General features: G+C 40.1%; 1 long non-coding RNA gene across 1 annotated transcript; it reads right to left on the minus strand.

The window, feature by feature from the left end:
• Nucleotides 1-2354: 2354 nt before the first annotated feature.
• Nucleotides 2355-10190, minus strand: LOC146175603 (uncharacterized). Its single transcript, XR_014701431.1, has 3 exons — nucleotides 9507-10190; nucleotides 8741-8789; nucleotides 2355-5576 (listed from the first exon to the last, which is right to left on the minus strand). It is a non-coding gene; the product is annotated as an uncharacterized LOC146175603 (long non-coding RNA).
• Nucleotides 10191-13658: the final 3468 nt, after the last annotated feature.

Genomic DNA, 13658 nt, shown 5'->3' on the forward strand with positions numbered 1-13658 from the left:
ATTTTTGATAAAGCATAGTCAAGATTTGTTTATAAGCTAGCACATGTTATTGCAGCGACAAAGACGTCGTTTCAAGAAGCTGCCGACGCCGAGCGCAGCGCTGCCGCTTCTCCTGCGAAGTGAATGCCAGGTTTTCCTTCCTTCTTGCGGTGATTCAGGGGCTCACTTATATTAAAGCAAAAACCATAAAAAATATTTGCGAACACTCTTATCAGGTCGGTTCTGATGTGGATCTATTGGCGAGATCCGAGTGCGAAAAGTACACTCTTAAAAAAAAGGTAGTTGTGGTTACTACCTTTTAGGGTAGTAACTGCTTGTCACATATGTTACTAACTAGTTAGTAAGTGCAGGTTAGTATCTGCTAGGTAGTAGCATATACTACCTCTAGAAGGTAGTAATCAGAACTACCTCCAGCAAATTTTACTACTTCTAGATGTAGTACCAGCAACTACATTTAGTAAACTTTACTACCTATGGAAGGTAGTAATCAGAACTACCTCCAGCAAATTTTACTACTTCTAGATGTAGTACCAGCAACTACATTTAGTAAACTTTACTACCTATAGAAGGTAGTAAGAACAACTACCTTTACTAGTATTCACTACCACTGCAGGTAGTAAGAGTATCTACCTTCAGCAAAACCTACTACCTATAGGAGGTAGTAAGAGGAACTACCTTTAGCAAAATACACTACCTCTGAGGTAGTAATAGCAGCTACCTAAATCAACATATACTAACTCTGTAAATAGTAACAGCCACTACTTTTAGCAATATGCACCACCTACAGAAGGCTGTAACAGTAATAAACTGTAGTAAAAATACTACACATTTAACAAACTCCTCTGCTTTGTTGCAATAACCACTAACCTGAACACTGGATTACATAAGATGGAAGCACTCAAGCAGTGGTCATACATGGCTTCCAAAAAAACACAAATTGAACACAAGTGTGGCTAAGAAGATGCGACTTTATTTCTCATTATTCAGTTCAAGCATTCAACTTTCTAAACAAAAAAACAGTTGCCCGCATCACAAGTGGTGAAAAGGAGATTGCCTGAAGATGAGAAAAATACTCAAAAAGAAAGCAGGTACTTTTGTTCTGTTTTGGTTATAACTTATCACACATTCATATGAGACAGTGTATTTACACCAGAGTTGAGTGTGTTGAACTTGAAACCTTTATAGGAGGTTAAGGTATTGAAGGCTTGTAGAGCCTGGTATGTCTTTGAGCACCTTTAGCAATAATGATGACAACTGATAGAAGGAATAACATACAAGAACTATCAGGATATGTATATGGAAGTTGCTTTACAACAATAATTTAACCAGACATGTACAATAAAAATCACAACTAAAAGAGGGTTTTTTGGCTGAGAAGAATGGAAGTACCAGCTCATACACTGCCTAGCCTTCTGCCTTGGGTGCTTCTAGCAATACCTCAGGTATGAGGAAATTTTGTGCTCATTATTTGGCCATTAATATCCCGCATATGTATTGAATACTTGTCGGCGCCATAGTTAAAACTGGTCAACTGTCCGCTCTATGGCAACTAAATGAAACAGATGTTAGATCTTCCTGAAGCACTATAAAAGGATATTAGCAATAGCTATCATAAGAGACTGTCAGAGTCACAAAAGAATATGTCAAAATTGCTGCAAAGAGAATGTGTTGCTTATATCAAACTGACCTACTAATACACAATAAATTGAAACAGCACATCAGCAATTCCTACTCAGACTCAAAACTGGTTTAGTTTGGTCTGTGGGGCTTAATGTTCCAAAGCGACTCAGGCTATGAGACACCATAGTGAAGGACTGCAAAAATTTCGACCACCTGGGGTTCTTTATTGTGCACTAAACATTGCACAGCCCACGGGCACCTTGCTTTTCGCCTCCAAGAAAAGCGGCCGCCTAGACTAGAATTCGATCCTGCATTCTTGAATCTTGCGCATAGTCGAGCGTCGCAATCACTGCGCCACCCCAGAGACTCAAAACTGCCTCCCAAAAATGCCCATTTGAAACATTCCTGACATCCTAAAATTATGCAACAGACAGCCAGCTTGTCACAATGCATATTACTAATTATTAAAAGGATGCCTGTTAGGTGTAAATTGCTGGATAGACCTGCTAAATAAGACCAAGCTCATTAAGAATAACTGAAGGCTTTTAGAGTAGTGTTACATAACCTGCAGTATTTTATTTGTTCCGCTGACTTTATTGATTACAATCATTAGGAAAAACCAATTTCCTCTTCCAATTTTGGTTCAAAGAAAGAAGTGCCAATAATTGCTTTCAAATAGCAGACTGAAATATTTGCACCAAGCTACTGTTTATATAAACTAGTTTTCCCACTGGCTTTCAATGATAAGTCGCACAATAAAAAGTGTGCCACATGCAGCTGTACCCCTTCAGCAGCCCAAGACGCATTCTGGAGAACAAAATCGCTTTTCGCTGGAGTGCTTTGTTGCTGAAACCACGCTCCGTTAATACACTCTTTGTTGCTGAAACCAGCAATTAAAAAATTAGCTAATGAGTTTTATTAATTAATAAACTTCAGAAAACAAAGAAATACTCCAGACTAAGCTATACAACTCATGAGCTCTCATCTGATTTCAGTGGACTAGGCCACTCATTGTAAATCAAACAGCATAGCGCGGGAACAAAAACGGGGACGACGACAAGACAGGACAAGCACTAACTTTCAAATGAGCGTTTATTGCAGAAATGATCACATATATACACTTCACGATCAGCAGTGAATGAGAAAACACACAATTACTGTTAGACAGCCACATGCTACGCCAAGAATTCAAGCTCCTTGCTTGGCAGTGCATTGCAGTGTTGACACATTTATCCCCTGTCCGAGCTAGTGCTTCCATTATCTCCCTTGTCAGCTCGTTACGATGTCGATACACGATGATTGTCTTTTAGAACAGGGGATGGCGAGTTAGTTCCGCATCACATCTTCTGCAGTGCGCAGCGAGATGGCCGTCTGTAGCAATGCTGTCAACTTTTTTATAGTGCTCCAGAAGACATAAGTTTAACATCAGCCAGTCTTGCCGACGTAGTGCGTTCCAGATGAAAGTGGAATTTTATAAACAACCCCCCTCCTGCAGGGCACGTAAAGGTCTCTGTGTTTAATCGGACACTTAGGCTTCAGCGTTCGCATAGGACAGGTTTTTCTGCACAAACTCAAAAGCTTTTTTGGTGCAGTAAACAGGACGTTTACGCCAGAACATTGCCCCACCTTCCTTAAGTTATGAGAAACCTTATGCAGGTAGGGAATGACAACTACTCTTTCTTTATTCCTTCTTTCCTCCTCCTTTTCCTTCTCATCCGCTCGCTGTTCGTCACTCATGCGTGGCGCAAATTTCTTTCTGCGATGCAGTCTTTCAGCAACGGAAACAATGACGTGTTTAGGGTAGCTCGCCGCCTGCAAACGCGCCACCTGCATACTGACACTTTCATCCATGGCATGATCACATGACTTGCAGAGAGCTTTCTTTTTTGTCTAACGCTTTCTGCAAGTGATGTGATCAAGCCATGGGTGAAAGTGTCAGTTTGCAGGTGGCGAGCTACCCTAAACATGTTATGGTTTCTGTTGCTGAAAGCCTGCTTCGCAGAAAGAAATTTGCGGCACGCATGAGTGACGAACAGCGAGCGGATGAGAAGAAAAGGAGGAAAGAAGGAATAAAGAAAAAGTAGTTGTCATTCCCTACCTGCATAAGGTTTCTCATAACTTAAGGAATGTGGGGCAATGTTCTGGCGTAAATGTCCTGTTTACTGCACCAAAAACGCTTTTGAGTTTGTGCAGAAAAACCTGTCCTATGCAAACGCTGCAGGCTGGGTGTCCGATTAAACACAGATACCCTTACGTGTCCTGCAGGAGGGGGGTTGTTTATAAAATTCCACTTTCATGTGGAAGGCACTACGTTGGTAAGACTGGCTGATGTTTAAACGTGCGTCTTCTGGAGCCCAATAAAAAGTTGGCAGCATTGCTACAGACTGCCATCTCGCTGCGCACTGCAGAAGATGTGATGCGGAACCACCTTGTCATCCCGTTCAAAAAGACAATCATCATGTATCGAGATCGTAACGAGCCGACAAGGGAGATAACAGAAGCACTGGAGATAGCTCATACAGGGGATAAATATGTCAGCAAGGCGACTGTTGCACTGCCATAAGAAGAGCTTGAATTCTTGGCTTAGCATGTGGCTGTATGATAGTAATGGTTTGTTTTCTCATTCATTGCCGATCCCGAAGTGTATATATATGTGATCATTTCTGCAATAAACCCTCAGTTGAAAGCTAGTGCTTGTTCTGTCTTGTCGTCTTCTCCGTTTCTGTTCCAGTGCTTTGCTCTTTGATTTACAATGTCTAACCAACACGCCCAGTCTTATTCACTTCTAGGACACTGTCTTTTAAAAGCTTGATACCTTGCGACACCTTGGTGTATATTATATTGACTGGTGTGGACTGAACAGTGTTGATTAGAAAACAGTTTTTTCTATAACTCGAGTGGGATAAATAAAAGGCCTTTTATAAGAATTGTATGCCTTCTTCCAGATTGTTTTCATGTATGTAATGGTCAGTGTAGAGGAAAAAAGTGCAGGCATATAGTCGACTATACATTTGTCATTTGCTAATCCTACACAGGTGACCACAAGCATCAATCAACTGTTATTGAATTTTTTGCTCGATTGCAGTGTCAACAAATAGCTAACATCATATCTGTGCCCAGATATTGCCGAGTTGGGTGCCCTCCTAAAATTTAGGATGTGAAGCTTACTTCCAGAAATCTAACAGACCATCAAAATCTGGCAAGCATTAGTGCAGACCTGAAAGGCTGTTGTGGAGACCGGCTGAATAAAGCTAAATGTCACAATGAAAAGCACAACACTGCTAGAAGAAAAATAAATTAAATGTTGTGGAAACCAAAATGTTAAATGCGCATTCGGATCTATAATGATACAAATCACAACTCAGTAATAAAACCATTTGTTACATTTCACCTAATGACTCTTAGGAGATACCTTGCACATACTTCAGCACGTCACTGAAGCATTCATGTATGGAGCCAAGCAATTACCACATCTTCCCTACAAAACTCATGGAATAATTTCAAATACAAGAGGCATGGTCTGCAGTATTTTCCAGGTACCTGTACATTTCAAACTCACGCAGTTAATAGTTGGTGAGATAAACATGCTGTGACATTTACAACCAACACAAAAACATAATTTTCAGATACATCACATATGAAATGAGGTTTTGTTTTTGCTAACCACCACAATATAAATAGATTTGCTTCAGAATGTTTTTTTTTTTTCACTGCCTACTCCATTATTAAAAGAAATAATGCAGACAGACCAAGGCAGCTGTCCATTCATACTAGCATCGTTAGCAGTGTTTAGGGTATGACCTTAATCGTGCATCCCTGAACGTGTGATGGCTTGCAGAAGGGCACTGCAGTGTGCTTGCTGGTAGATGATTTAGTGCGTCCCTCATTTGTGCTGTGGTGTGCAGGTGAGCAGCAGGTAGGTTCCAGGCATTGGCCAGTCTGAAGTGCTCAGGTAACTGCATATATAAAGAGGGGAAAAAATCAACAAGTGAGACCAAGCACACAATTCCTTTCCCAGTAATGAAAACAGACAGTTATAAATTCAGTACCTACGATCAATCAAGAGGATTCTGGGCAAGCAACTTTAACAAGACTGCTCACATCATGATAAGAAAAATGCTTGCTATACTTCAGCCTCAATACAATGTACTGTGTTTGCCAAAAGTAACCAGCCGACATGGTTTACTTCTCGCTCGTATAGGAGAGACTTTACAGTTTCCCTAAAGATGAAAATGTCATGAAAGGCAGTTAAGGCTTTTCCTTGCCTTCAAAGGTTTAGAATGGGAGGTGGCATAAGCACTTCACAATATGGATGATAGGCAAACTTCGAAGCCTGGTTCCTAGAAAACATTTCTAACATCCCACAAGTCTCAAATGAGGCTATTTTTAATATTTCTTTTACTCCATGAATGTGGGGCACACCTACCTTAAGATTAGAAAATGGATAAGACAATTGGTGCTCTAAATGTGTATGAATGTTTCTGTTATGCATAAAATTAAAGCACATGAAACATTTTCCCAATTATCGCATGTTTGAACAGAGAAGGTTGCTTCAAAACTAAAAGAAATATTACCCCATCGCCCCGTAAATTCCTCCATAAATTGTATTAAGTTTCAGGAACTAGTCTCCTGGAGGAGATGAATAAAGAGTCTAAGTGAACGCATTGCATTATTCTGCTTCGAACAATGTTATCAAAAATGAAACATACGGCTTATCAAGCATCGTCACAACTCTTTGAATAAAGGTGCAAAATTAGCAAACAATGCCCATTTCTAAAATTTTAGATTTATGTTAAGGCTGAGACCTGCACTGTGAAGAGGCAGGATATGTGATTACATTATTATAAACAATTGCTGGTTTGTTACATAAGCAGGATGTAGCGGTATAGCCATTTTTGGGTGCAGAGCGTGAAGTGACGCCCATAGGAATGCACGTAAACTATTGGTTTGAAATTTCCAAGTCTCAGACTGCAACTATGGCACATATATGGCAATTTTCTTCATTTATCATAACTAGGTGCATTCTAGAGCAAAAAAAAAAAAAAAAGGTTGTGTAAGATGTCATTTCAAAGCCAGTATTTTTAAATAACTCCAACAGGAACTTGTTTGTCCCATTTATTTCACACATCTACATTTTGTTCAAATTTCTTAAACAAGGCAACCTGATTTCCTTATCTTGTAGTACTTCTAATGGGCAAAACTGAACAGGAAATTAAGAAATAGTGTGGAAATGCCTCCTCTACGAAGAAATAAATAAATTTATCTAATGGGAGCAAAAAGATCCCCAACATGTATTTCATGAGAAATGCCTGTTACAAAAGGCAAGTAAATCAAGTATGCCCACAGGGGAAAGACAAAGCAACAATCTGGGTATGCGAAAGTCATCATTGATGCACTGTGAAAAAAATATATATATGTATATATTGTGAGGCAGAAGAACGCACCAGCAAATTCACCTTTTTACTTCAGGTAGGCCGAAGCAGCAGCTACCGACTAGCCACAGCTTAGCAACACTTCGTCTTTTTCGCACGACCCGAAGACCGATGATGATTACGCTGAGATGAAGATGAAGGTCACTCACAGTGCTTACAATATATACATATATATACACTGAAAACTGTCCTTTACAACTGGATATCTAAGGGTGGTGCCACGAGCGGCTATCCACACCCATGGATAGTGGCACCGCCACAGCCTGCGTTTGTCACAGATCAGCCTTGGCTTACAATAGCATAATCATGTATGCTTTCTCTTTATGTTAAAGGTAGCAGGGTTAGCGTATAGGTAATATTCTGAAGAGCGGGGAGTCTTGTATGTTGATTTTGTGCCTTCACTTTACGCCCTTCTCCCAATGCTCGGAAAAAAGAAAAAAAAAAGTTTAAGCTTTGATAACCTTACTGGAAACAATACAAAGCAACATGTTTTCTCACATTCTTTCTCATCTTTTAGAAACTTGATCGTTAATTTTAAGAAAAGTTAGGACTGAGGTTCTTTCCTTTAAATCCTGAATAAGACTACTATGTTGAAATGCACCGAATTTAGGACAGTGTTTAATGTGCTGCATTCTGTATATGCAAAAAAAAAAAAGATATTTGCAAACATTTCGCTATCAAGTGGTTATGCATTCTGCACAGGTGCACCTTACAGTCACAGTTAAAAAAAATTAAAATGGCCTTGTTTCACATTTGTGGACATCTGAATTTTTTTTTCTAAGTGGTGACTTTCTCACAGTATCAGAAATATGCCTGACATTCTACACTCTCTCCCTTTTGCTCCAAGCACATAAAATATATTGATTGATCAGTGCCTGCATACCTCAATCCAAATTGATTTTAAAGTTGCAAAAAAAGTGCATGCACCGAAAAGCTGCTTATCCCAAGATGTCAGTCACACTTCTCCTTCTGAAATACTAGCAATAGCACAAAACTAATTTCCCTGCTGGTGTGTTCAGTTATGTGCGTACAATATTAAGGCAACCAAAAATCTGCGCAAATAAAGGCCTCTAAGATCAAACTAGCTGCAAGCGCAGCGAACATGAAAGACATTAAGGAAGCGAAATGACTTTTTCATTTCTGGTTTGAAATTGTTTACTACTGCAGCATTTTAAAGCTTCCATCAAAAGCCACGACACAAAGTATCAACGAATGCAACTGCCCATTACTGCTAACTGCCCACCTGTGATGTGAACAATTCATAAAAAATACAAAAGTCTTATTTAGTAAAGAAAGCAATCACTCTTGTAATGCACATTTGACTACGTGTGGTCACTCAAATAATTCTTTCGAATCACCATCTACTGCTGAACACCTAACGGCTGAGTAGTACACGAGTTTGTACCTTGGCGTCAGCCGACCATGTTTTACAGAGAGGAATATTTTTTTGTACTTTCACACAAGCACCAAAACTAAATGCAGCGACCAATGTGAAACATGCGCAACACCGCAATAATCTGCTTTTTGCGCGCTGTTTCCACTCATCGCATTAATGCACCCACCTGTTAGAAAAAAAGGCGAGTTTAAAACAGACTAAGAAAATACTCATCTAAATGTTGAGAACCACAATGGTTATACTAAGAGATGAATAAATGGCAAAATAAAAGCTTATTCGTTCACTGACTTACCTCGAAAAGGATCACACAGGTCACAGCTCGTTTGGGGTACTGATCACATCTGTTAGAAAAACAAAGGGCAGGGATATGGAAAAGGAAACACTCAACGTACATTACAAGTTACAAAAAAAAAAAACGAATAAAGAAGAAGAGATAACTTGATTAAATTTTCATACTTTCTCTCGCACTTTCGCACATTTCCTTCGTAGAGCGTCAGCTCCAGTTGACGCCGCACTGCGCACTACTTCGCCTTTCTACCAGCGCCCGCTCCCATTGACGACGCACTGCTGCTCTGAGTACCGTGATCGCGCACTCTCACACCAAAACATGGACGCTTTATTCGCTGCGCACTAGGCCCATTCAAAAAGGAAAAAAAAAAAGCACCACACCCGAAATAAGGCAAACACGGACGGCCCGGCGCCGCCACGTCGAAGGCACGCTGCAGGTGGGGGGTTGTCGGTTTACATGTTCCCAGGCGCTCTCACGGGACGGGACGCTCACGTGTGGTTCAAGGTTCACACCGCCGCAGCCAAGGCGGGAATTCCCGGCGCAATAATTCACCGCTAACACATCCAATACACACCCGCCAAGATTATATCACGAGATATACGCCATAACATAACTTTTCGCGGTAGGGTAGAACTTGCACATGAAAAGCGACAGCTTCCGAAGAGTTGTATTACGAAGAGATTTTGAGACCACACTCAACAATATTAAGAGCGCGTACCTCATTCAATAGCCACATTAAACAAACAATAATTTCAAGCAGCGTACTCACATTTTCAAGCAATCACGCCAGTCCATTTCCTTCTTCGTGTTGAAGCCGGCGTTGCCACGGTACGGTGCAAGCGGTGTATGACAGTGAATCTATTTACCACTACTTCACGTAATTCAGAACACCTATCGAAGTGCACATGTCACACATCAATTCTGCAGCCCATTCAAAGAACCACAGCACGAAAAAAGCAGCACAACGCAAGGAAACAGCGTCCACAACCGCACCGCACGACAACAAAGGCAGCACGATGACATCGCACCTCTCCGCCACTGATGACTTCGGATTGACCTATCAATGGCTTTTGTGGATTTTTTAACTGTCGCCTCCTATACGAAGTTTCGGTTTCGGAAGCCAGTTTAGGCGATCTTTCTTTCTTTCTTTCTTTCTTTCTTTCTTTCTTTCTTTCTTTCTTTCTTTCTTTCTTTCTTTCTTTCTTTCTTTCTTTCTTTCTTTCTTTCTTTCTTTCTTTCTTTTTATGAAAAGGCAGCGCACAGTTTGAGCCCAGGGCTCATTTATGTAACCCCCTCCCCTCTATAATGCCTTGGCTATTGAAGGTATGGCAAATAAATAAACATAAAAACAAAATTGAGTAGCAATGTAATCAGGAGTATCGAATACTTCAATATTCCTATCGTATATAGTATCAGATATCTTCTGATCATGGTAGAAAACAGGTAAGGTATATTTACTACCCCTGCTTCCAGAGAGGTAGTAAAAAGGTATTTCAGTCAAAAAACGTAGTAACAGCAGGAGTTACTACCATGTTACTACCTAAGAAGGTCGTACAAATGTAGTAACGGTTAAAAAAGGTAGTAACGGCAGCCGTTACTACCTTTTTACTAACTTTTTTTCTAAGAGTGTATGCTTCGAATATCTACGCTATCGTGGCTAGTGTCGGAATTTCGACGCGTTGCTGCCGCCGTATATTGAGCACGACCAACGTTGAGAACTGTTCGCATAACTTCCGTGAAATGCCGCGTAAGGCTGGCATGGAAGAAAAATGATCGCGAAAGACATGAACATAGCCTGTTAAAAACTCCAAACAAAACCCCCAAAAAACGCTGCGTACGTTGTTGAAAGAACGTCGTGGACTCTATACCCCTGACCTCAGACCTGTGGTAAGATAGAACGAGAGGATGATGGGTACATGGCATGGAGGAGCACTGAACAAGGGTGGAGGGGGAGGGGAGGAAGCCTCAGTTCGTATGTCGAGCCAAAGTTTCAACAAGTGGACTTGTCGAAACGTTGGCTTAACCTATACGCACTGAGCCCTCACCCCCCCCCCCCCTTTTACCCTTGTTCAGTACTCTTTCATGACCTGTGGTAATATGTATATTGGTCAGACTAAAAGGTGCCTTAATCAGTAGTTAAGGGCGCACACTCTCGACGTTCGGGCAACAGACTGGTTGTGGACACTAAAAAAAAAAACCGGAGTTGCACCCGGAAGCTTGAAGACACAGCGGTGTTGTGCAGGTGCACGACGCCAATACGAAGAAAAATTATCGGAGCTGACAAGACTCTCAAGTCTAGTAACCCATGTGTTCGCAATGCCTCATTGTTTCTCTAAAAAAAAAAAAAAAAAAAACGGCCTGAAATGATTCTTGCTGCAACAAAACTGGATTAACGTCTTCGCTTCTTGCAATGACGGAGTATTAGTCATAAATTGTTCGTGTAGTTTCCTGTTCTTCCTTTTTGTTAATAGAACAGCTGCTGGATACCTGCACGGTGTATGTATACGTAAAACCTTGGTTGTTTGGTAGCGCTCTGTCCTGTAGAGTTCGCCACTTCATGTGGTTGTCTGTCTGCGCTGAAGAAACAATTTCAGAAAGGGGCCATTAGTGCGATGCGACGCTTTCTTAAGTTTTCATTACGGGCCTGTACGCAAAATGCGGTTGTAAAAATTAATTCCTAGTTTATATTTTGATTTTCTTCTTATTGTGTTCTCGCCTCATTGCATATATTTCGCTTGCAAAAGCAGCCTCAGGGCCGTTCACGGCTTCCTTTTGAAAAATACAAAAGAAGTGCGCTCTTTGTAATCCTGTTTTCTTCCAAATTCCAGGTATCGGTCATGCACTGCTCTCCTAACGTTCCATTTTAGTGCATCGGATCTTGCAGCTGCTGGAGGATTGAGCTACGCTTGCGGTAAAGCACAGCTGGGAGAGAAAACATAAGTGGAAATATAACGAAGACCAAAAATATCGGAAAGATTAAAGAACGCGATAACACATGGACAGGTTCACTCCAACTCGCAGTTTACTGAATGGGGTAAGCGCACTCTGCACGTGGGCAACCTGAATCACAGATAACGTGTCAATAAACCCTAACGTCTATCTTGCCTATAGGCTGCAGTTAAAATAAAGATGTGTTGCGTTCTGTATATATTATAACAACGACAAAAAATGGTCATAAAAGTAAACGCGGGCGCATATTCTGTTTTTCCGTTCTGTCTATGTAGATCAAAGAAAAAGAATTTCTACACATTGCTGAGTTTACACGACTCTCGCTGAAAGCATTATTTCGCAAATATATTTTGGTGTGTATAATCTTTGCTGCATTCTTTTCAGGAACGAGTCAAAAAGGATACTGTACGAAAAGGGAAAAGTGAATGGAAACAAGCGAAGCTTGAAACATATATATTACAGCAACGATGCGCACTCTAAAATACTGACGATATATGACGGCAACCTGACACATATCAGGGATTCGGCAAATTTCATTAAATATAGCGAATTAAGAACGTTCCTCCAATATAAGCATGACATCACTAACTTTGTAATTTCATATGGCAGTATAGCAGAGAAAAGCTTAAACATGCAGCCGCACAACTCTGCCAAACCGGCCAGTCGAGGTCAGAAATGGCATTGACAGATCTGCGCTTGTCTCTTCAAGAACGGAAATGCGCAAGCCATTTTACAGGACACTTTTCACTAACTGCGCCGTTATTGTCGTTGGTACTATCATCATCATCATCATCACCACCACCATTGCACCAATTATTATTATTATCAACTAAACGCAACGCTATTGTAATCGCTACTAAAACCATTATCATTATCATTAACTGCAGATTCACTATCATTGCTGCTGTCATCATTATTGTCAGTAAGTGTATCGCCACTGTCAGCGCTACTATAATCCTTATGCTAGAAAAAGATAAGCGACGCTGGAGTAGTGGTTTGAGCGCTCGGCTGGTGACTGGGGGTGTCGCAGTTCGATTATCGTTGGTGACAGATTTCTTTCTTTAACTGTCAGTTCATGCGAGAATTGGCTGCAAACATTTCCGCAGCCGGCCCATGAGCCTAGGAAGGCTTTTGCCTTAAGAAAGATAATAATAATAATAATAATAATAATAATAATAATAATAATAATAATAATAATAATAATAATAATAATAATAATAATAATAATAATAATAATAATAATAATAATAATAATAATAATAATAATAATAATCAATCTTTGTTTAATGTGCGCAGGAACAACCATGTGGTCTGCGTGCTGCAGCACAAAAAAAAAAGAAAAAATGAAAATGCACACACAAATTTTACACACACAGAACACAAAAGAAGAAACAAATAACACATGAAATGAAACTGAGAAGAAAAGTGCCACGGAAAGAAAGAAATCAATAAGTAGCATGTCGTATATACCCTGTCAGAGAATTGTACAGCACATCAAGAAAAATATAGATAGACAAAAAAAGAAAACAAAAAACAAATAATCCACCGGGAGGATGGAGGAGGTTGTTCTAAAACCTGCTCGCAAACGGCAGCTTGACAAAGGCCCACAACACAACAACAGGGCAACAACAACAAAGCAACAAAGCATGAACAAAGACGCACATAGGTATACATATAAGCTCTTCGCAGTTTAGTAGAGCCAAAATAAAATAAAGTATAAACAAAGAAAAAAAAAACAATAGAATAAATTCAGAGGATACAAAGCAGTACAATAAACAGAGGATTAAATATACATATCATGGGAACACAGGTGCAGTATTTAAGGATGTACAAGCTGTCATAATTCGTGTTTAAATATTTTAAACAGGTCAGCCCCGGATTTTTTTATAATTGTTTAATAGTGTTGGTAGGGTAAAGGATAATGTTTCTACTGCGTAGTTAGTTCTACTAGTTGGTACAATCCACTTTTCTT

This window comes from Amblyomma maculatum, chromosome 10, assembly GCF_055883805.1.
Source record: "Amblyomma maculatum isolate TAMU_Amacu chromosome 10, ASM5588380v1, whole genome shotgun sequence".
NCBI lineage: Eukaryota > Metazoa > Arthropoda > Arachnida > Ixodida > Ixodidae > Amblyomma > Amblyomma maculatum.